Source organism: Symphalangus syndactylus, chromosome 8, assembly GCF_028878055.3.
Source record: "Symphalangus syndactylus isolate Jambi chromosome 8, NHGRI_mSymSyn1-v2.1_pri, whole genome shotgun sequence".
Classification (NCBI taxonomy): Eukaryota; Metazoa; Chordata; class Mammalia; order Primates; family Hylobatidae; genus Symphalangus; species Symphalangus syndactylus.
Window position 1 is genome coordinate 127,063,295 of NC_072430.2, and position 24,637 is coordinate 127,087,931.

General features: G+C 42.6%; 1 protein-coding gene, 1 long non-coding RNA gene and 1 pseudogene across 2 annotated transcripts in view; 1 reads left to right on the forward strand and 2 right to left on the reverse strand.

The window, feature by feature from the left end:
• SGPP2 (sphingosine-1-phosphate phosphatase 2) overlaps positions 1–24,637 on the forward strand; it is a 141,004-nt gene that overhangs the window by 25,261 nt on the left and 91,106 nt on the right. The window lies entirely within an intron of this gene.
• LOC129488498 (homeobox protein NANOG-like) lies at positions 3,067–4,006 on the reverse strand (annotated as a pseudogene).
• LOC129488500 (uncharacterized) lies at positions 10,656–23,421 on the reverse strand. The gene is made up of 2 exons (XR_008659672.2): positions 23,285–23,421; positions 10,656–11,172 (listed from the first exon to the last, which is right to left on the reverse strand). It is a non-coding gene; the product is annotated as an uncharacterized lncRNA (long non-coding RNA).

The window sequence follows — 24,637 nt, forward strand, 5'->3', positions numbered from 1 at the left end:
ACATCATCCACTTTTTGACATTTTGATTGCAGGCTTTGGCATTTTGGGTGAGGACGCACGAACACAAATTCATTTAGTTAACCTAGGACTGAAAAGCCCACCTGGGCCAGGTGGAAAACAAAAATGGTCAGGTTCACAACTCTGATGAACTTGGAGAACACGTGCCCCATCCTAAGGACGCAGCTTTTACTCAGGTCAGCCAATTTTTTTTTTTTTTTTTTGAGACGGACTCTCACTCTGTCACCCGGGCTGGAGTGCAGTGGTGCAATCTCAACCTCTACCTCCCGAGTTCAAGCGATTCTCCTGCCTCAGCCTCCCAAGTAGCTGGAACTATAGGCACCCGCCACCATACCTGGCTAATTTTTTGTATTTCTGGTAGAGATGGGGTTTCACCATGTTAGCCAGTTCTTATCACAAGGACTGCGGGAATGCGCACTGCTGCCAAGCTGATTTTCAAAAGCAGTATGAAATCTGGGGAGTTTTAAAATTCTGGCAACTAATTTTCTAAAAGCCAGTTATGTGTGTATGAAGGGGAACGTAGATCTGTGGGTCATAATTCCGTGTGCAGGGCACTTGCTTGTGACCTCTGATCTGTGAGGTCACCTTGGTCCATTGGCCCTGCTAGCAAGTATGGGAATGAGCATCTCTCCAAGTTCAGACATGGGTTTGAGGTGGCAGAATTTGTCTTTTAAAATGGAAAACCTCTATATTTATATTTATGAGCTGAACCATAAGAAACTGACATTTTTGTGTATCAACAATAATCAAATATTGTCAATTTCATGTGCTTCAATCTAAAAGGAATCATCCACTTAAGAGAAACTAGAATATGAAATATAGACTGTGTTTTGTCCTGCAGCATCAAACATTTCTGCCTCCTCTGAGACGAAGAAAGCACTCACTCACTGTTCCAGCACCCCACGCTATTTACTAGCAGACCATGCCTGGCAGATGGAGGTGACATCAGCCATTGCCTGAATAACATCCATCTTCTCATTTGCACCAAGCAGCTTAAAGAGTCTGCCCTTCCTAGGACTAATGGCTTTAACATTGTTGAAGCTCCTTTTAGCAGCAGCATAGCCATTTCTGGAAATTTTCCAAATAATCATCTTTCTCTTCTTTTATCTTTCCTTCCATCAATTAGTTATAGGCTATCATTTTCTACAGATATCGTTAGTTTCTATAGATATCATTGCAGAAGTCAACTGGACATAGCTGAGGATGAAACAATTGTTATCCTCAGGTTGGTGGACAGACTCCACCTCCAAAAGCAGTAAGATCGGTTTCATCCAGGATCTGCAACTTCAGTGATTCAGGTGTGAATTGGATTGCTTACTGATGGTGCATTCTCTTAAACAAAAAAGTGCATTGAGAGAGACACAGCTGGCAGACGACCTAATGGGAACCTGGAGGGGAGGTTCTACCTTGGATGCCATAGCTTCCCTGCGCCTCCCAGACCAAATCCTGGGGTTTGAAAAGGGGGTTGGTACCAAATCTTTGCCATGTTTGAGAGAAAGACAGGAAGAGAGCCTCACTTTTCTCACTGGCTTTCCCATGCATCCTAGAACTCAAACTCTGGTGAAAGCATTTCTTTAGTTCCAAGAGCTCTCTGGATGAATGGGGTAACGGGTTTCTTTTTATTTTCTGCATCTTTTTTAGCTATTTAATGTTTACTTCATATTGATTTATAAACAACAACCTCTTTGTGAATGTCCTTCATAATATAGAAAATGTATTTTGACCAAATGCATAATACATTTTTATTGTCTTAATTAACTGGAATTCCAACATTCCCTTCCCTCCATTTCTTTGCTTTTAATGAAAAGTAGCAAATGAATAAAAACCATACAAAAAGAGAGAAAAAAAAATTGTAATCAGAGACTTAAACAAAACTCCCCACTAAAACCAAACTGTCCAGAAACAATTTTCAAAGTTCCTATGAAATCAATCATCTGGAGGGATATTTTGAAGGGAAAAAAAGTGCTCTGTAAAATGATTAGTTTAGTTTCTTCATGTGACCTAAAAAAGGGCAGGTGGATGTAATCTACTTCTCACCCCATTGATGGCGAATACTTTGAAAGTCATATCAATCATTTAGAAAGTATGTGACCACACACGAGACACTCCAGCTGCCTCCTTGTCTGGTCTCATAAGTGTGTACAGAATTATTTTGATGTGCCCAAGGCACCTAAACCCTACACGCTCTGTGTGGCTGACTGAGAAACTGTGGAGCAGATGTCTGAAGGGCTGATGTGCTGAGCCCTGGGCTGTGTCGTGAGGCACAGCCACCTCCAGCTAGCCTTGCTTTTATCCGACACTTGCTAGACTTCCCCACTGACCACAGGCTCCCCACAGCTTTGTGCCTCGGTTTGTAGATTGATGGCAATGCAAGGGGACTAAAAGTAAAGGAAGATAAATGTCAAACTCTTAATCAAAGGAAGGAAGAGAAGGGAAAAGATCTATACATTCAAAAATATCTTTTCATGTTTGCTGAGCATGGTAGCAGAGATACATGGAAACTTATGGCCTAGCAGTTGTTTAATGCTGATGGATGGAGTAATCATTATTATTATCAACAACAACTTTTCTTTACTCAGCACTTTCTGTATGTCAGGCACTGTCTAAATGCTTCTCAGGCATAGATGCATTTAATTTTCACAGCTCTGTAAAGTAAGTACAGTTGACTCTTGAGCAACATGGATTTGAACTGTTTGGGATCACTAATAACAGATTTTCTTTTTTTTTCACATCAATTTGTACTTTTATTTCTTATTCTTGAGGTTAGATTCTAAACCCTAAAGCTATCCAAACTGTATTAGATCTGCTTATCTATAGCCAGAGACAGTTTCTACCATGTTGTCCTTAGCAGCCAAGGTTATTAAAATGTCTTTTCTCCAGGAAGATCCAATAGGAGAAAAGAAAGAAACCTCTCTGATTAGGCTTCAACCATACCCCACCCTCCATCAAATTGACTGGATAGGCATAATGGAAACCAGAACATGTGGTTTCCAAAAAAGAAAAATCCTGTGAGGGAGGGGAGGAGGGGAGAGGAAGGATTCAGCCAGTGCCCAGAGTCAAATTGAGTAATATCAATTTCACTCTCCTTCACACATCTTCAGGTTGCATGTTTGTGGAGTAGTTTAGGAATAAATCCATGGTTTGTGGAGTACTAAAATACCCAGTTGTCTGCTTTATTACGTTGTGGCTTTCCCCAGCAGTTTCCAAGGCAAACTGGCAGGAGAATTTGGCTGGAACTACATACAGGACTGCAGAGATTCCTCTCCACAGTTATAGAAGGGACTGTTCCAGGCCTGATTGTTCCAGAACTGGGTGCAGCAGGTCTGAGTGTTCCAGGAGTGGTTGCTCCAGGACTGGATGTTCAGGCTGTGGTTACTGCAGCTTGAATTGCTTCCAGGACTGGACACATTGGAAGGTTTCCAGTCGTGTTCACCAGGCATTCCTGGTGGTAGGAAGAGTAGAGGCTGAGGTAGGTAGGTGCTGAGGCCTGAGTCACACCGTCGCTATTCTGTGGCCAGTTGTTTTTCTGCCACCTCTTAGATTTCATTCTCTGGTTCTGGAACCAGGTCTTCACCTGTTTGTAGCTAAGGTTCAGGATATTGGAAAGTTCTTGCATCTGTTGAAGGCTGAGGTATTTCTGTCTCTGAAATCTATCATTGAGTACACACAGCTGGGCGGAAGAGAACACAGTTCTGGTCTTCTGTTTCTTGACCGGGACCTTGTCTTCCTTCTTTTGTGGCACTATTCTCTGCAGCAGTGGGTTGTTTGCCTTTGGGACTGGTGGGAGATTCAGGACTGTCCTGAATACGCAGATCCATGGAGGAAGGAAGAGGAGAGACAGTTTCAGTGTGAGGCATCTCAGCGGGAGACATTTGCAAGGATGGATAGTTTTCTTCAGGCCCACAAATGACAGGCATAGGTGAAGATTCTTTACAATCGGATGCTTTGAAGCAAGGCAGGTTTGGGGACAAGCTGGATCCACACTCATGTTATTTCTGGGGAAGAGAAGGAAAAAATTTAAGAGCTGGACTGGAAAAAAGGCTAAGGCAGCGTTAAGACTTTTCTGGAAGATCTTAGAGAAATGTGACCTCCAGAAGTGAAAGTATCAAGAAGTTGGAATGAAGTGAGTCACCTCCACAACAACAGGAGGCAACCAGCTCAGTCCAGCAAAATGTCGATGACAGATGTTCTTCCACCTCTGCCACCCCTAAGACAGCAAAACCAACCCCTCCTCTTCCTCCTTCTCCTCAGCCTATTCAACATGAAGACAAGGAAAAAAAATGTGATGATCTACTTTCACTTAATCAGTATTAAATATATTTTCCTTATGATTTACTTAATAACATTTTCTTTTCTCTAGATTACTCTATTATAAGAATACAATATATAATGCATAGAACATATAAAATATGTGTTGATTGACTGTTTATGTTATAAGTAAGGCTTCCAGTTAACAGTAGGCTATTAGTAGTAAAGCTTTTAGGGAACCAAAAGTTATATGCAGATTTTTTGACCTCATGGGGGTCAGCACCCCAACCCGTGCATTGTTCAAGGGTCAACTGTATTTTATGTTCTATAGTGGAGGAAACTGAGGCACAGTGAGATTAACTCACTCGTCCAGGGCCGCACAGCTAGTGAATAGTAAAGCAAGGATTGAAACCCAGGTTTTTAACAATGGTACTGACCTGCCTCTTTTGATAAGCATGCTAGAGAACATTTGGTTTATTTCCAAAAGTGTAGATGCATTTTGTAATCTTTTTCTTTTGTTAACAATTACCATTTAATTTTCCTCTCTAGCAAGGAGGTCCTTTTCAATCCTTCAAAAATTGAAGCATTGAAGCATTTTTACTTCATGATTATTTTTGCCAATACAAATCAGAAAATTTTCTCTCTAACCTGCCAGCATCTGAAGATAAAGAGAGGAGAACCTGGTGGTTTTTATCTTTCTCAAAAAGATAACGGAAAATATGACTCAGGTGGCTCTTGAGAGATGCTGTTCCCATTGCTGATGTTCAGTGTTTTATATCTTCTGTCTGGATTTGACTTTGGAGAAAAGCATGCAAGGTAAAATGTGCTTACAACTCTCTGCCAAGGTGAAAACCTCAATACTATAATAGGAGAGCTTGGATGAGGAAGGAGTGAGTTCAGAGATAACTTGACTCTATCTCGTGATAAATTCTGAAGTGGTCTGTTATGAAAGTCCCTTTCAGACCTATGGGTCAAAGTAGATTTTCCTTAGTGTGAACCACAGTGATTTCACAGATACAGTGTAATGGAGGACCAGAAACACACATAGACTTGTTCCTGGATAGCTGAGTTTCTTAGATTTGACAAGCAGACTTCTGCTTGACTAGCTGAGAACTCAGGCAAGTGTGAGCCTCATTCCCTTCCCTGAAAATGAGGCAATTGGACCAAACAGTGGAGCTGTTAAAAAAAAAAAAAAAAAAAAAAAAACAGGCCAATTTGAACCTCACTCCAGATCTAGTAAATCAGGCTCCTGGCGTAGCGTCCAGGTATATGTATTTTTCAAAGCTCCTTGGGTGTCATTAAGAACCCGTAGGTGGCTACTTTCTAACCAGAGTGTGTGCAAACGGTGGGCTCTGCTTTTATTTCTCTGTCTCTTCAGACAACAAGCATTTGTTGAATGCTTACTGCGTGGTGGGCAGAACAACAGCCATTGTGTTGATGCCAGGAATTCTGCAGGAACAAGGTGCTCAGGGTCCTTGCCTTCAAGGAGCTTGAAGTCTAGTTTAGATGAAAAAAACTAACAGGTACAAGAGTAAGAGAATTAGGCTGGGCATGGTGGCATAACCCTGTAATCCCAGGTACTTGGGAGGCTGAGGTGGGAGGACTGCTTGGCCCCAAGAGTTCAAGACCAGCCTGGACAACATAGTGAGACCCCCACCACTCCAATCTCTTAAAAAAAAAAGTTTAAGAGAATTTCAGATGGGCTAAAAGGTATGAAGAAGATAGAACAGGGTCATGATGTGGAACCAGGGAGGTGAGGGCTAGAGAAGGCATCTCTGAACGGAGACTTGTGGGGGAGATAGAATCTCAAAGATATGAAGGCGCCAACCAGGAGGAGAGCGTGCTTAGGACAAAGCTCGGGAGGCTGGAATGCTCGAGTAAGAGACAGCAAGTGAAGGCCAGAGTGGCTGGAACATAAAAAAGGAGAGGCAGGGAGGTAGGAGAGAGGAGCAGAGGTCAGATCTCAGTCCTTGACCATGGCTGTGCATTGGCACTTTACTCTGAGTGTGATTAGGAGCCACTGGAGGATGGAGATTGTTTGTTTTCAGAAATGAAAACATTTCATTTGATTTTCTTGATTTTCATTTGAGTAAGACCATTTGGGCTGCTCTGTACGATACTTGCCAAGGTGATTATAAAATTATTACTTGATATTTGACTAATTAGGCTTTATTTTCTTAACTTGGGATATAACTCACATACCGTGAAGTTTACTCTTCTAAAATGTACAACTCGGCTAGGTGCAGTGGTTCATGCCTGCAATCCCAACGCTTTGGGAGTTTGATGCTTCAGTGAGCTGTGATTGAACCACTGTGCTCCAGCCTGGGCAACAGAGCGAGACCCTGTTTCTACAAAAGTTTTTAAAAATTAAAAAATATTCTCCGGGTGTGGTGACATGTGTCTATAGTCCCAGCAACTTGGGAGGCTAAGGTGGGAGGATCACTTGAGCCCAGGAGTTTGAGGCTATGGTGAGCTGTTACTGTGCCACTACACTCCAGTCTGGGCAATAGAGCAAGACCCCGTCTCTAAAATAAATAAATAAATAAATGTACAACTCGGAGGTTTTTAGTATATTCACAAAGCTGTACAACCATCACTATTATCTGCTTTTAGAATTTAAGAATAAATTGCTTTAATTTGCAAAAAACGCGATGGTATAGGAAATCGTAGTACTGATCCTAGAGTAAATAAAAGAAAGCTTGAGTGGGATGATGGAGAAAACACTCAGACTCTCCCATTCCACACATCTAATGGAAATTTTGTGTGATGATGGACAAGTTCTATATTGCACTGTCCATATTGGGAGCCACCAGCCTCACGTGGCTGTTGAGCACTTGAAATGCAACTGGTGCTATTGAGGACCTGGATCTTTTATTTTGTTAAATTTAAATAGCCACATACGGATACCATATTGAACAGCACAGCTCTATGGCAGCTTACAAATTCATAGTCTTATCTGAGATCATTTTCCCCGTCTCTCCTACCTCCCCAGTGTCTAAAATGATTGAAATGTTGAAGCATATTTATTGTATTTATACCTAATCCTCAGTACAAAGAAAAAGCTGGAGAGTTCCCCCAAGGAATCTAGATGACAAGAGGCATAAAGGATGGATGGCAGATTCTAAGCATCTTCTGGAGTAGAATAGGATCTGAGTGGGAGTCAACCCAGTTGTCAACACGTGGGTGACATCTGTATGCTCATGGAAGGCAAAAGCAAGTGATGACCTCAGCCCCAGCTTCACAACTCACAACGAATAAAAATAATTCCCAAAGCAGAATATTTTAAGAGGGCAATAAAGTAAGGTTATCTCTCCTGCTCCACTTATGGGTTGCATGTGACAACAGTAACAAAATCACCCTTTCTAGGATTATGTCCCTGAACTATTTGTTAAGAAGCTTCAAAGCGCCATGAAAGACTCCAAACTCTCATGGTTAAACTCATTAAGCCCTGCCCTCCCCAAGTTCCATTTAAACTGTTTCTGTTATTTAAAAAAAAAAAGAAAAAAAAATCTCCAGAGCCTTGCATTTTTGTCTAGAGGATTTGCTTCTCCATCCTTTATAAGTAGAAAAGTAGCCCAGGAGGAGCCTTAAACTTTATTAATATTGTAAAATATTCAGTGGTTTTTTTATTGTTCATTTCCTGTTGTATTATTTTTTTAACTACCATGTTTTGCAAATATGAGGCATACATGAAGGTAAACAAGTTTAAGATGTTTCTTGTCTTAAAACTTCCTATATTGTTTTGGAGCCAAAATAAATTCTTGGTATTTATTACGTATGATGTTATGAAAAGATGAGACGGCCTTTAATGTGTAAGGCCTATGCATTAATATATGCCTATAAAATATGGCATGTTCCGGAGAAGACCAGAAATACTCTCTTATTACCTGACAGATGTAGAAGGAAAAAAGCAATCAGGTGACCTCTAAAATTGCAAGCTTTTAAGGTAAACACACAAATGTAGACTGAGATTCCATAGGTCAAAATATTTAAATGTTATTTGTTAAACTAACAAACCGTTAAATATAATGTTTTGGCCTCCTGTCTTCACATCTGTGTCTTCATGTGACCTGGAAAGTTAGGTTCAAATTTAGAATTCTCGGCCTAGAGATTTACACTAAAATGTAGCAAAGTAAGGGAGGCAGCCTGTCTACTGTCTAGGACTACAGAAGGGCTCTGTCTGGGTCTATGTTCCCGCATGAACAGCCATCCTCAGCCAGGCCTCCAGTCTAGGGTAGTGCACGTCTGTGCCGTCCTCCACCCCAGGGAGGGTAGACCTGGGGCAGAGACCTGTGCAGGCCTAGGATGCAGGTGCAGGCATTTGGGTAGGAAATGGGATTGCCAGTGAATGGTCTAGAGAATTGAGCATCTTCTCTTGCTTCATAGGGAAGGACATGGCTGGAGGAGGGTCAGAGCAGGGGCCCTAAATCAGAAAGTCCAGGATATGAACCCTAGTTACCTGGTTCTAGGAGCCAATGACCATTGAGTGCCTCTTTATGTTTTTTGTTTTGTTTTTGTTTTTGTTTGCGATGGGGTCTTGCTGTGTGACTCAGCCTGGAGTGGAGTGGAGAGATCATGACTCACTACAGCCTCGACCTCCCACTTAAGTGATCCTCCCACCTCAGCCTCCCAATTAGCTGGAACTACAGGCAAGTGCCACCATGCCTAGCTATTTTTTTTATTTTTTTATTTTTTGTAGAGATGGAGAGTCACTGTGTTGGCCAGGCTGGTCTCAAACTTCTGAGTTCAAGTGATCCTCCTGCCACATCCTCCCAAAGTGTTGGGATTACAGGTGTGAGCCACCGTGCCTGGCCCAGTGCCTCTGTTGAGAGAAACTCTGCTCCTTAACATTCCCCTGGTAACATTTCACCAAGCCAGGACAGCAGAGCAGTCACTTATTAGAGGGCTAAAATGTCCTATATTGTTTTAGAGCAAAAATAAGTTACTGATATTTATTATGTATGAAGTTATGAAAAGATGAGATGGCCTTTAATGCATCCTTAAGATCTGGCTCTACAGGTGGTCTCTTTTACAGTCAGAAGTTTTCAGTTTGCCACTTCCAAGGCTTCTGAGTGCTTTTAAATTTTTTTAAGCTTTATTGAAATACAGTTCACATGCCATGCAATTTACCTATGTTGTTCTTAGTATATTCGCAATTTAGTATATTGTGACCATCACCACAACCAATTTTAGAACATTTTCGTCACCCCAGAAAGAAACCCATGCTCATTAGCAAGCATTCCCATTTTCCTCACCTCACCCCCAGCCCAGGGCAGGCACTAATCGACTTTGTCTCTCTAGTTTGCCTCTTCCTCACTGAGGGCTTTTGTACTTTTAAAGTGGTTTCCCTATACATGTGTACATATTAAGTAGGCCCAGATAGAATAGCAAAATCTCAATACGTCCAGATATTGTGTTTTCTCAGTAGATGTAGATTAGTGCTTCTCAAACTTTTAATGTGCAAGAGAATCACTCCGGGAACCTGGTTAAAATTCCCACTGATTCTGCTGGTCTTGGGTAGGGCCTGAAATTCTGAATTTCTCTCAAGGAGTGCTGCTGCTTGTCTAAAAGACATGCTTTTTTTTTTTCTTTTCTTTTTTTTTTTTTTTTTTTGAGACAGGGTCTCACTGTGACTCCTAGGCTAGAGTGCAGTGGCACAGTCTTGGCTCACTGCAGCCGCCGCATCCCAGGCTCGAGTGATCCTCCCACCTCAACCTCCCAAGTAGCTAAGACTACAGACACATGCCACCACGCCCGGCTAATTTTTATATTTTTTGTAGGGACAACAGGGTTTTACCATGTTGGCTAGGCTGGTCTCAAACTCCTGAGCTCAAATTATCTGCCTGCCTCGGCCTCCCAAAGGGCTGAGATTATAGGCATGAGCCACCACACCCAGCATGGAAGCCACATTTTAAAGAACAAAGACACAGGATGCTGAAGTCATTATTTTAACCAAAGCAGCCTCCATTTCAGACAATGAACTGGTTTAGTATGGCAGGGTCCCATTATAGTATAGAAAGCATGGGGGGAGTGGCATGCATGCATGCATGGGCATGTGTGTGTGTGTCTGAGAGAGAGAGAGAGAGAGAGACAGAGACAGACAGTGGGTGGAGGCTCCGTGAACATAGACCTCTGTCTACCATTCTGAAATGAGGGCTGTGAGGACTTTGTACATTTCTTTTCTCCCTTCTGGCCTTCAGCTCCATGCCCTTCCTGATTCACCATCCTCCTTGTAAAGCTGAGATACTGCAGGTTGTTTAACTTTGGTTCCCTTCTTTATCAAGACTGCAAAACCATGTTCCTCTGACCATCGCTGATGAACCAGGGTCATTGGTTCTGGTCACACAGCACTTTCTGGAAACTGCGTTCTTGTGAAAAGAAATGAGAACCACATTTTCCACACTTTAATATTTTTGACAAGCTCTGTTTCCGTGGGCACAGGAACCACAGTCCCTGTTTACAGAGCAGGAATCTGAAGCATGCAGCCCTCGATGTCGGGGCTCAGTCAAAACCCAGGGCCTCCGGGTTTGCTCGGGGTGGGCATTGCACAGCCTGTGGCATTCAGTTGCCATCCACAGAAGAAGGACTCACTTTCTCTGGGTTTTATCACGTTGTTTTTATTCCTGTGGTTTCTTGCTAAATAACTGTATCATCAGATCCCATATGGCAGCGCCAAGGCCAAACACAGAAACCAAGCTTTATTCATCTTCCAGGATGGCCCATGAGACTCCCTGAGTACCCAGCTGTTATTTCAGATGTGAGGTCAGAGCACGGGGAGGCTCTGGTGGGGCTGCTGGGCTGTGGATGGCAGAGGCTGGGTTGTGTATAAAACCCCTGAGAACACAACATAAGCGGTTGAGCTTCATGGCAACATGTCTGTGACTTCTTCTTAAGAAACATTTGAATCTGAAAAACAATGCAAAATTACTTAGAAAAGACAAGAATGTGAATCCACTGGTGACCGTTTACAGCAGCACATCTCTGATCATGGCACCTCTTGGCTCCAGCACTTTCAAAGGCTCCCTATTACCCAAGTGCTAAACCCAGCCTCCTTATTATGACCTCCAGGGCTCTCCTCTCTGGCTTTGGCCTCCGCTTCTAGCTCTGCTGCCTACAACTCCCTTTATAAATCCCTCACGCCCTGGCTACTCTGTTGTGGACCATGTACTGTTTCAGGAACACGGTACCTCGCAGCTTCCATGCCTCTCCTTTTGCTGTTCCTTTCTGCTGGAATGTCCTTCTTTCCCTTCTCTGTTAAAATTTGAGTCTTCCTTCCAGGGTGAATTCCTTTCCTCTCCTTTCATGATGCCTTTTTAAAAAATCTTTTTAAATTAATTAAGAAATGGGATCTCACTCTGTTGCCCAGGCTGGAGTGCAGTGGCATGATAATAGCTCACTGCAGCCTTGAACCCCCGGGCTCAAGCACTCCTGCCACCTTCCAAAGACCTGGGATTATAGTCATGAGCCACCACATTTGGCTGTTTTTGAATCTTTTTACCATCTTTCTCTCCTCTGTGTTCTACTCCAACTGGACTTTCTTTTGACATTGTCTTGTGATTTACATTGTTAATAGAAATGCAAATACAATGACCATTTATTGAACACATGCTGTGTGCCTGATGGGGTGGCATGTGATTTACATAAGTGACTCCATTTCCCCTTCCAAATGCCTTAGTAAAGAAGCTGATGTTGTATCCACTGCAAGGTGAAGTTATAAGTTCAGACTTCCCCAGAGTTACCTAGCAGGTCCAGCATTGGTCCCAAGGCTGGTGATGACACCCAGACCCTCCTAGGCAGCAGTCCCCAGCCTTTTTGTCATCAGAGACCAGTTTCATGGAAGACAATTTTCCCATGGACTGGGCAGGTGGGGGGATGGTTTTAGGATGATTCAAGCATGTTGCCTTTATTGTGCACTTTATCTCTGTTATTATTACATTGTAATATAGTAATATAATGAAATAATTATACAACTCACCATAATGTTAGAATCAGTGGGAGCCGTGAGCTTGTTTTCCTGAAACTAGATGGTCCCATCTAAGGGTGATGGGAGACAGTGACAGATCATCAGGCATTAGATTCTCATAAGAAGCACAACCTAGATCCCTCGCATGTGCAGTTCACAATAGGGTTCGTGCTCCTATGAGAATCTAATGGGGCCACTGATCTGACAGGAGGTGGAGCGCAAGTGGTAATGCTTGCTCACCCTCCGCTCATCTCCTGCTGGTTCCCAATGGAACCAGTCCATGGCCCAGGGATTGGGGACCTGCTCTTAGGTTCTGTTCATATTCATTTATGTCAACCACAGCTGGCTGGAGCCAACAAAGGAAGTCTCCAGCTTGTGTATAAACCCCTGTGACTTCCAAAGTGTAGAGAACTTGGCTTTACCTGTGTGAAATGGGTTAGGGGACTGTCCCTCTGCCTTAGCACAGTGACCGTCATGAGTCATGCCTGTCCCCAGGTCATTATTTCTTCAGCAGTGTATCTCTGAGCTGTGGTCCTTGAGAGGCCTTAAAGAGTATGCTTGAAGCTTTTGCAAAACATAACAGAGAGATCTTGGGTCCTCAGGAAAATAACACAAGCAAACATCGTAAGCCCAAGAAATTCAAGCAGGTGGTGGCGGGGAACATGGCCAACACAGATGCTTATTTGGTCAGGTTAAGGAATGAGCAGGGTAGAGAGAGGTCCATGGGAATGGGGTCTCCATGCACCCCAGCAGAAGTGAGTAGGGAGCTAGAAAGGCTCTTGGGTGACAAGACTCATGTTAGAGCAAAAATGAGCAGGGAGTAAGCAGGGAGTTAGAAGACTCTTGGGTGACAAGACTCATGCTCATGTCAACACTGGTCATCTGGTGGGCTTGTTTGCTGTAGGGGTCAGCTGTTGGATCTGCTGTGAGAATGGGTGGATGAGGAAGTGAAATGCAGCAAAACTGGATCTAGACAGGTAAAAAGCTAAGCTCAGCCAAAAGAATGGTCTGAAATAATATTTAGGGACCTAGAGAAATGCTCACAATGTAATAATGCTTTAAAATTTAAGATTTTCAATCTTAATCTCAACCACAATTTCGTTAAGATACATACCACCACCTGCGCTCACGATTATGCATAGTAAAGAGACCAGGAGGAATGTTCCAGAGGATTGTCTGAGGGGTGGGACAATGGCAGTTTTGATTTTATTTTTATATAGTTTTTGAACTTCCATGATGTTCTCAAGTAAAACGTGTTAATCAGAAAAAAGATTGATAATCAGACAATCAGAAAAAACAAAAAAAATTCTCAGAGCACAAAGCAAGCAGGGTCGGAGGCAGTCTGGGTGGGAAGGACCATTGTTCCCACCCAGCATGGTTTTCTTATTAATGTTCTTTCATGTGTGTGCACCCAACTTCAAAGCTTTCCTGAGTTTATTTTTGTGACGAATGGCTTTAAACTTCCTCAGCAACAGCCTCCCATTGGGGAACTACAGTTTGAAAATGTGACGGAAATTGATGGAACTTCTCAAGAATTTCTGCTCTAGGCAAGACTTTAGGAGGAGCGTGGAGACAGCAAGACTGTCTTGGCAAAATGTCCTCCCTCTTCCATTCTGTCCCCACTTAGTCTATTCCATCCCTGACTGATCACGGATATCCACTACCACATGTCCACAGTCACCCCAGGGACTGGGAAGGATCAAGAAAGGAAAATCCTTCCCAAGCACTGTCTTTATCATCTTGGATTCCTTTAGAGCTCTGAAAAGCAAAGGGCTGGATTCAAGAAGTGAGGAAGAGGCTGAGCACAGTAGCCTATAATCCCAGCATTTTGGGAGGCGGGAGGATTGTTTGAGGCCAGGAGTTCAAGAACATAGTAAGGCCCTGTCTCTACAAAATATAAAAAAATATATAGTTGATCATGGTGCCACAGAAGGGTCTCTTGAGAATTGAGCCCAGTCTGGGCTGCAGAGTGAGACCCTGTCTCTATTTTAAAAAAATGAAAGAAAGAAATGGGAGGAGTAGCATGAAGATACCGTTTTGCTTCAGCCTCCTTCTCCACGTACACATGCACCCACTAACACGACTGTCCTGAAGGAAAATTCCAAGCTAAAAATTTTGTGGCCATTTAGCCCAAATAAACAAAGAGCGAAGTGGGAAAGCCCTTGTATAAAACCACCTTGCCTTTGGTGACAAATTTGTCAGACTTCAGTGTTGTTTTTGTATGATTTACTTATTTGCTTTTAAAATCTTGGTACATAAAAGATTATCAAAGAAAAAACTTTATATGTGCCTGAATAATTTTCTTACATTTTTGGCAGTGCCTTTTAATGCTTCAGAAAATGTTTTTTGAAGGAAGGTAGGGATGGGTGAGGACATGCTGCCAGGATAGAAGAGACTGAATCAACCCTCCCAAGTTCTGAATCCTGTACATGTGTGTTGGGGTGAGGGGAAATGCCTGGATGAAATCGAGTAAACTGAAGTTTGTAACACTCCTTCCCGAACATCACACAGCTCTTCCAAGTATCATTTTGATAAGTTAATATAAATGAATCAGAAGCATCTGCCCGCCAAATCCCCCGCACATACAAGGGCTTAACAATTAAATGGAAAAATGTTAGGTTCAATGTGTTTCAGGTTTTAGCGGATCCAAGATGTTTTGAAAAACAGTTAAGTTCTTAAGACATTTTGATTATTTGAAGGGCAGCTGGCTCTCCCGCCGTCTTTAAAAATGGCAGTGGTTATTTCTGTTCTTTGTATGGATGCCAATTTCTCTTATTGTCTGTGGAAGAAATTCTCTAGCAGAAGTTCACATTCCTGGTCTCTGAAATGATGACTGCAAATTTCTGTCCTATCCAGATAAAGGCTCGCTTCTAACCCTCTCCTTATCCTATGCGCAGATTTGGTTCCTAAGCAAATGCTGTGTCCTTCAAATACAGAGGCCTTTTGGTTTTTGCTTTTTTGAGACAGGGTCTCACTCTGTTGCCCATGCTGGAGTGCAGTGGTATGATCACGGCTCACTGGAGCCTCCACCACCCAGGCTCAAACAATTCTCTCACCTCAACCTCCCAAATAGCTGGGGCCACAGGTGTGTGCCACCATACCTGGCTAATATTTTTAATTTTTTGTAGAGACAGGTCTCACTATGTTTCCCAGGCTCTTCTCAGACTCCTGGCCTCAAGCGATCCTCCTACCTCAGCCTCGCAAAGCGCTGGGATTACAGTTGTGAGCTACTGCACCCAGCCCAGGCACAGGGTTTTAAGTGATGATGAGAGAGTGTTTTTTCTAGTGACAAGACCCTTTTCTAGAGTCAAGAAGAGCATTGTTGCCACCATGGGTCACTGTCTCAAAATTTCAAGAATTTCTTAATTTGTAGTCCTGGTCCACCTTGAGGAAAAGGAAGAAAAGATATTAGATGTTCAGAGGATGAGCTGAAATGTGATAGATTATCAAGAGGAAAACAGTTCAAATTGTGTAAAAGACTACAACTGAAATTCCACTGTAAAATGAAAGCCACATTGGGCTCAGTCCCCTCAACCCTCCCTCTTATCCTTGGACGCAGCAGAAGGATCCCAACAAACGCCCACTAAGCGGGTGACAGTGATGAGTGTGCAGTTCCCTCTCAAGCTCTCTGACTCCAAGAAGTCGTCCTTACATTTTATTGACTTTCAGTCTCACCATCCTGAAATTTTAATCACCTGAGCGCTGCTTACACGTTGGCTAGATCACCCAACTTGTAATTCTATCTGGCCTTGAAGATGAAAGAAGTCCTCATGCATTTTTGTTCTTTCTGTTTTCTCCTTCAAGGGACACTGTCAATCTTTCTTAGGCTTCCTGAGTAATCATCATTTAATTTTCTTTATAGGTTGGAAAGTCTTGATTCTCTTAAAAAAAAAAAATGAGAGTAATTAAAAGTGACCGGGCCAGGTTAGTAAATAGATTTGTGAATTCAGGATACCACAGGTCTCCCTCATGGTAGAAATGATTCACCCCAGTGGCTTTTCAGTTCAGAACTGGGAATTAATGATATTTTCTCACCAAGTTTAAGAAATCGAAAAACAAAAGAATTAAAGCAGGGCTTCATGCCACTGTTTCAGAGCCAAAATTTGTTCTAGTCTCGCCAGTGTAAATCCAGTTGTGCTCCCATTTAAAACTCTCTCGTGGCTTTCTGCTCCTTCCAGCCTCAGTCCCAAGTGTGGGCTGGGTTTCACGTCTGCTCTTGACGTCATCTCCTCTCTGTCTCTTTCACACATGTCCCAGCAAGCAGAGCTGCCTCCTGCTCAGGGCCTTTCACTAAGTATTCTCTCTCTGACCCGCAGACCCTCAAAGAAGCTATGCCTCTCCTTATCCAGGGCTCGGCTCAAATGACTCCTCTGTGGCGAGCATCCCCAGACGCACATAGATCAGTTTGTAGCCCATTATCCTGCTTTAATTTCATCATAGCACTTATTGCTAAATGAAGTAGTCTTGCTAGCTGGGTGTGGTGGCTCATGCCTGAAATTCCAGCACCTTGGGAGGCCAAAGGAGGAGGATTGCTTGAAGCCAGGAGTTCAAGATCAGCCTGAGCAACATAGTGAGACCGTGTCTCTACTTAAAAATAATATTTTAAAAATAGTCTTGTTTATTGTCAACCTTACATCACTGAAGCATACACAGTGAATGAATATTCTATGTAGACATGGCCCCTGTTTGGAAAAACTGCTGTTTTCAACTTTTTTTTTTTTTTTTTTTTTTTAGACAGAGTCTCTCTCTGTCACCCAGGCTGGAGTGCAGTGGCGCAATCTCGGCTCACTGCAACCTCCACCTCCTGGGTTGAAGCGATTCTCTTGCCTCAATGTATAAAGTTCAGAGGCAAGTGATTTTTCTAACATCTTTGTATTAGTTATCCATTGCTGCTGTAACAAATTACCACAAACTTAGTGGCTTAAAATGCAAATTTGTAATCTCCCATTGGGTTCTTCCTGCTGCACAAATAAAACCAATTCACTGAGGCAGTCCCAAGTAACGGGGACTACAGGCGCGTGCCACCACACCTGGCTAATGTTTTGTATTTTTAGTAGAGACAGGGTTCCACCGTGTTGGCCAGGATGGTCTCGATCTCCTGACCTCATGATCTGCCTGCCTCAGCCTCCCGAAGTGCTGGGATTACAGGTGTGAGCCACTGCACCTGGCCTTCAATTTTTTTGAAATGTTGGGCATTGCTTAGTTTGTACCTGGTGTGTTAACATGCTAGTTGGTGTCTTCTACTAGCTTGGAGGGGGTGTTTATTTTTTAGTGATTCCATCTCTGTGGTATGTGATGGCATGCTGGCAAAGCCCAGTCTTTCAGAAAGGGGTAGTGGAATCAAAACCTTAAGGGATAGGTTCTATTAGAAGAAGCACCAAATTTCTTAAGATTTGTCTTTCCTTGTCTCTAGGCTACAGATTTGAAATTCTGGCTGAATATACGCTGAGTATAAGAATCAGCTAACAAAGGCTGGGAGTGGTGTATCACCCCTGTAATCCCATCACTTTGGGAGGCTGAGGCGGGAGGATCACTTGAGGTCTGGAGTTTGAGACCAGCCTGGCCAATATGGTGAAACCTTGTCTCTACTAAAAATACAAAAACTTATCCAGGCATGGTGGTGCATGCTTGTAGTTCCAGCTACTCGGGAGGCTAAGGCAGGAGAATTGCTTGAACCTGGGAAGCAGAAGTTGCAGTGAGCTAAGATCACACCATCGCACTCCAGCCTGGGCATCACAGCAAGAATCCGTCTCAAAAACAAACAAACAAAAAAATTCAGCAAACAAGACAATGTAGAGTTCTAGTCCTTAATCTCCCTTCGGGGACACCACTCTAACCTTGGAAGGAATTTTTTGGAGAAGGCGCTGGTCTTCATAAGTGGCTATCAATCCACAGACCATAGACTGATTCCTGTCACCTTCCACAATCCCAAGCACCCCAAGATGTTCAGGCCTACCTTGAGAATGATCTCGGACAAGCATGTGATATGTGACAACCCTCAGAAGCTGATGAGAACGAGTGTGCAGGCCTATTTAGGTCAAATGTAGATTATTCCAGATGTAGCTAAAAATGACAATTTCCTAGCCAGGTTTGGTTAGAAAAAAAAAAAGTTTGGAATTTCCAGAAACCATTGATTTTAATGAGCTTCTCCCCTTTTAGTTTTTATTTTATTTCTTTCTTTCTTTTTTTTTTTTTTTTTTTTTTTGAGATGGAGTCTCGCTCTGTCGCCCAGTCTGGAGTGCAGTGGTGCGATCTCAGCTCACTGCAAGCTCCGCCTCCCTAGTTCACACCATTCTCCTGCCTCAGCCTCCCGAGTAGCTGGGACTACCGGTGCCCGCCACCACGCCGGGCTAATTTTTTGTATTTTTAGTGGAGACGGGGTTTCCCCATGTTAGCCAGGATGGTCTCGATCTCCTGACCTCGTGATCCGCCCGCCTCAGCCTCCCAAAGTGCTGGGATTACAGGCGTGAGCCACTGTGCCCAGCCTTAATTTTTGTTTTCAGAAAACATAACGACAGTTGTTCCCTGCAAAGGCCTGAGAAACCTGTTTCTAAGCCAGGATTCTGACAGTAGTGCAAAAGCCCTTAGGGAAACATGGTTTGGGTTTTTTTTTTTGGTACTGTGATGCTCTGAGAAGTTAGGAAAGGCTTTCAAACTTCATTACTCCTTCTTAACTAATTTCAAATTTGTCATTCCAGTATTTATGTAAACCTCTCTCAAATCAAGGCAAGAAGTGCGGTAGCGTATTTCTTTTGGCTTCGTCAGTCAGTTAGTCATTTGATCAGGCTGCTGTCTCAGGGAGGCATGTCTTACCTGTGCCTTCCCTTTGGTACTTTCTAGGGTTGAGGTGCTTGTCTGGGCTCAGTTCCTGTGTTGCAGGATCCTCCATGGAATCTCCTCACTGTTCCCCTCTGGTTTGTCACTGGCATTTTAATCTATCACCTGGATCACGTTACTCTCTTAATGCCAGTTGAGACAACCTCTAATACTGAGGATTAAATCTGAGAGCCTTACTTTTGTGTTGAAAGACCCTTCACTGGGGTGTTCTTGATCCTAAAGCTACTCACAGTGAGGTCCATGGGCCAGCAACATGGCAACATCAACATCACCTGCGCTCCTGAGACGTCTCACCCCTGTCCCAGGTCAACTGCATCAAAATCTGCTCATTAACAAGATGCCGAGGTCATTCGGATGCATATTACAATGGAGAAGTGCTTTCTAGAATCCTCACTGCTACCACCCCCACCATCATCATCATCATCAACAGCCATGTCCTATTGAGACATTTCTTTGCCTGCTCTGATCTGAGTACCCTGCACACACCATCAACACGATCTTGTTTCATCCTCCCAAGGTCTCTGTGTGCTATGTACTGTTATTATTCCCATTTGCAGGTGAGGAAGCTGAAGCTCAGGGAGATCAAGTCATTTATGTGAAATCATCCAGGTAGGAAGTGTAGGTAGCCTGAGTTCAATCTGAGACACTTTGCCTCCAGCATCCATTTCCCTCACCCCTAGGCCTTCCCTCTTCCCTGCTGGCCAGGTCAACTCACTCCATATTTATTTCATTTGCTTCCTTCTAGTCAGTCTGCAAAACTCCAAAAGCAAAGCCACTGTGGAGGGAAGGCTGCTTCTTGGTGTGTTTTGTAAAAGAACTTTGAATCTTAACATTATCTTAAAATAAGACTGAGTTGTACTCTGTGTAGATTTTATCTCTCTCAGACCCAGAGAACAAGCTCTTTCTGCTGCTTCCAATTAAACTGGACGGCTTAGAGTTGCAGATTACCATCCCCCACGATGTGAACTCCTGGCTCTGTTGAAGTGGTGGAGTATCTTGGACTTGACCTTTGGAAGCAAATGTAAATTTAAAGCTCTAATCTGAAAAAAGAAAAAGAGGAAGTAATATGACCTTGCAATGACATTGGTCTACGGTTTATCAAATTCTTTAAAGACCTCAAGGTCAGAATAGCTATAGCCTGTGTACTCGGGACCAAAAGTTAATTACAGGGAGGTGATATTTGGTATCTGGAAGAGGTTGAGGTCTGTGATTTTCAAACTGATTACTGAACTACTCTGCTCTGAGAGGATGCTCCCTCCAGAGAAGGATTGGGGCGTGGGGCGGTTGTGGCGTGGTGGGGTGCAGCTGGCCTGAGATAGAGGTTTGGTGGACCCTTCTTCATTTTCAGCCAATTAGTACAGTACTTTCAATGAGTACTTTCAATCTTATATCATTTTATATAGTAGGCCCTAGGGTAACATTTTATTTAATGAGGCTTTCCTTCCTTGTTAAAAAAAAAATTATACATTAAAAAGCAACTGAGCTAATCCTTCTCCATTCGTTGCATTCTTGCAGTTGAGGCTGTTGAGGCTCGGAAAGGCAAATTGACTTCCCCAAGGTCACATGTTGTTTTGACTGAAAGCTATTTCTTGTATTCCTCCTTTGAAAGCTCAAAAGCTGGGCTGGCCGCCAAGTCTGCTGGGTATTCGCTCCTCTGCTGTGTGGATCAGCCCTTATTATGTCCAGTGGCGCTGACCTGGGTATATTTCCTTTGCATTTAGGACTCCTTTGTATGTGTTTGGAAAGCAAAGAGCTGTTCAGGTGTTCATTGGCAGTTTAGTCAGTAAGCGTTCTTTTTCTTCCACTATGCAATCAATCTGCATGCCTCCCCTTCTTCCCTGGTTTATTTAAACATTGAAGGCAGCCTTGCAAACAACACTTAATACTCTAATATCAGCAAGATAGAGTAGCTCTTCTGAAACCACAAGGTTAAATGGCTGAAAAAATCCCATTTTAGGAAAATGTGCATTTAAAGAACTTATGACCTAAAAGGGAATATGGGGTTGGGAGCCTGAGATAATAAGGAGCCCTAGGAAAACCCTTTTTTAAAAAAAACTTTCAGAAAAATAAACCAATAAATAAGAGCCTCTCATGAGGAACATCAGTGACATTTTGCAGCTAGTAATAATGCGTATGTGGGTAATCTTCATTTTATCATTTCTTGTTTGTCAGACACTTCTTCATTTGCTGTGTGACAGATGAGATGCATGCTAAGAAACATTTTATTTCTCTTTTTTTTTTGAGATGGAGTCTCGCTCTGTTGCCCAGGCTGGAGTGCAGTGGTATGATCTCAGCTCACTGCAACCTCTGCCCCTCCAGATTTAAGCAATTCTCTGCCTCAGCCTCCGGAGTAGCTGGGATTACAGACACGTGCCACCACTTCCAGCTAATTTGTTGTATTTTTAGTAGAGACAGGGTTTCACCATCTTGGCCAGGCTGGTCTTGAACTCCTGACCTCATGATCCACCTGCCTCAGCCTCCCAAAGTGCTGGGATTACAGGCGTGAGCCGCCGTGCCCGGCTGAAGCATTTTATTTCTAAGAGTGGCTCTCCTCAAAGCCTGCCATCAAAGCCTGGGCCATCAGCTCTTTTGCTGGCTAGTCAGAAATGTAGAGGTAGAATTCTGGAACTTGGTTTCATTGCTCTCAGCTTTTGCTCCTCTCTTCTCTGCCATTCTATTTTACCTACCATTTCTAACCACTATTTCCTCCTTTTATAATTGTTCGCAGTAGGAACAACACACACACTGGAACTGAAATTCCTACTATTTCCAAAGATGTATTGAAGTCACACACACTGAGATTTACTACAAAGGAAACTCATCCTTCTTCTAAAAAGGCAAATACGTGTTGTTTTGTGTTTTAGTGCAGCATTATTTACAATAGCAAAGACTTGGAACAAACCCAAATGCCCATCAATGATAGACTGGAGAAAGAAAATGTGATACATACACACCATGGAATACTACGCAGCCATAAAAAAGAATGAGTTCATGTCCTTTGCAGGGACATGGATAAAGCTGGAAGCCATCATTCTCAACAAACTAACACAGGAACAGAAAACCAAACACCACATGTTCTCACTCATAAGTGGGAGTTGAACAATGAGAACACAGGGACACAGGGAGGGGAACATCACACACCGGGGCCTGTCGGGGAGTGGGGGACAAGGAGAGGGAGAGTATCAGGGCAAATACCTAATGCATGTGGGGCTTAAAACCTAGATGATGGGTTGATAGGTGCAGCAAACCAACATGGCACATGCATACGTATGTAACAAACCTGCATGATCTGCACATGTATCCTAGAATTTAAAGTAAAATTAAAAAATAAAATACAAAAGACAAGTACATGTTGTTTTATTTAGGTACGTCTAAGGCCCCAAGAATTTAAAGGGAAGTATTGGTTCTCAAGCTATTTAATCATATATACAGAGAAGTTATCTAAGAAATCCTTGGGGTGTCATCTATATATGCTGATATTTTAAACTTCACCTTTGGTTATTCTGTTCCTGAGAAGAGTTGGAGAACAGTTAGCTTTTCCCTCAAAAAACAAATTCCTGAGAGATTATAATAAAGCCTGTCTAAAGATACTAGTTAGAGATATGCAGCACTAAAGCAGTTTGCTGTCACTTTTGGTGGTCTTTTCAATTGTTTACTAGGATTAAGATATTGAACGTGGTCTCAGGTCGATCTCTAGAGTAGGGAAATGATGGTTGCTGAGTACTTATAATGTCATATAACACTTGGGTATCATGAAATGATACCAGCGAGGGTTTTGTTAGAGTTTGGCAAAATTTATCCCTGTAAAGCTGCAAGGCTGGAAAGATTACCAGGTGTATCTGGTAGCTGGTGGGCTAAAATAACTAACCTTTATGTAAAAAGGAGCTCTTTATAGGGTGTGCCTCAAGGTCAGGCCTATTGGATTGTATATTTGTAAACAGAACCTACAGAGATTAGTCCTTACCTCAGGCGGTTCATGATTCTGCTCTAGAAAGGCATTTGTCACTTACTTGTCTCAGACCCTTGTCCTTGTTTTGCAAATGCAACCATGATATCTTAGCAGAGAGGTGAAACTATACACTTCCTTATCTAATTCATTTGTGCATTATTGTCATTCCTGTTTAGGATGAATGTATTGCCATTCTCTTTCAATCGAATTCACTTGGAAGTAAAGTTTATCCCTGACGGGAGACCCCTTTTTAGATTACATGTACTTACCCCTGACCAGTAACTGTCTCCCGGTAGTCCTGTGCACTGCTCGGCTTGAGACTGAATTCTTATGCTTATCATGACTCCTTTGGATGAATCTAGATTGATTCCCAGAGAGCAGTGTCAACTTTCCCTCAGGGCTATGTTGGGGAGGTAGAGCTGCTGGAACAAAACTGGGAACATTTTAGGGAGGTAAAAGAGAGGAATGCATACTTGATAGCCAATAGTGTCAAGTACAGTTATGTTCTTGCAGTTTCCAAGGTCATTTTTTTTTATTTCTCAAGTAAAAAGTACTCTCAGCCTTTTTTTAGGCCTTAAATACAACAATGATCCTTTAAAAATTTATTCCCCCAAATTGTGCTCTTCCCCCCTCTCCCATAAGAGTTTCTTGAAGCAGACATGACACCTGGCTCTTCCAAATATGCTTAGCACTTAGCACAGAATGGGCATCATAGGCACAGAATGAATATTTACAGGATAAATACATAAACAAATATAACTTGTTCTCTGAAATCCCCTGGGATTCAAGAACCTCAGACTTTGTGTAGAGCAAAACAAAACAAAAATCCAGATCTCCAAGAGTCTTGAGAAAAATCTCTCTGTAACGGTGTTGCCTCTTTTTCTCTCCTGTTTTAGTGTTGGCATTTTACTTTGATTTTATTTTTATAAAGTTTATGACTACCTTAAGTAGCATTAAAATTATCCTTTTTAGTTTCATGTAACAGGGTGACCATGTTTTTGTTTTTTAAGTTGTTAACATCCCATAATATAAAGGTGTTTACCATATTTTTTTACTAGATTGCTGATTTTCTGTTTTAATTCCCTAAGTCTTTCTTTTCTGCCCACTACCAGGATAAGTAGGAAGAAAAGGATGATAAAAAATGAGAATGCATTTTAACAGGTCTTGTGTGTACTTTCTGCTAAGCGTTTCTCACACCATCATTGTGATGGGTTAACTTCATTAGTCCCATTTAAAAGGTGAATTTGTAAGGTTCGGAGGCAAGTGATTTTTCTAACATACTAGTTATCCATTGCTGCTATAACAAAGTACCACAAACTTAGCGGCTTAAAATGCAAATTTGTAATCTCCCAATGGGTTCTTCCAGCTGCATAAATAAAACCAATTCACTGAGGCAGTTGTATTGCAGTTGAGAAAGAGTTAAATTAATGCAGGGCCCGCTAGCCAAGTGGAAGACGAGAGTTTATTACTCTAATCAGCCTCTGGGTGGGAGCCGCAGGACCAGTGGAGTCATGAGTCATGGGTCCAGGTGGAGTCAGTTGGTCACCAGAATGCAAAAGTCTGGAAAACATTTCAATAGACAAATCTTAGGTTCTGTAGAACTGATGTTATATGACGACGAT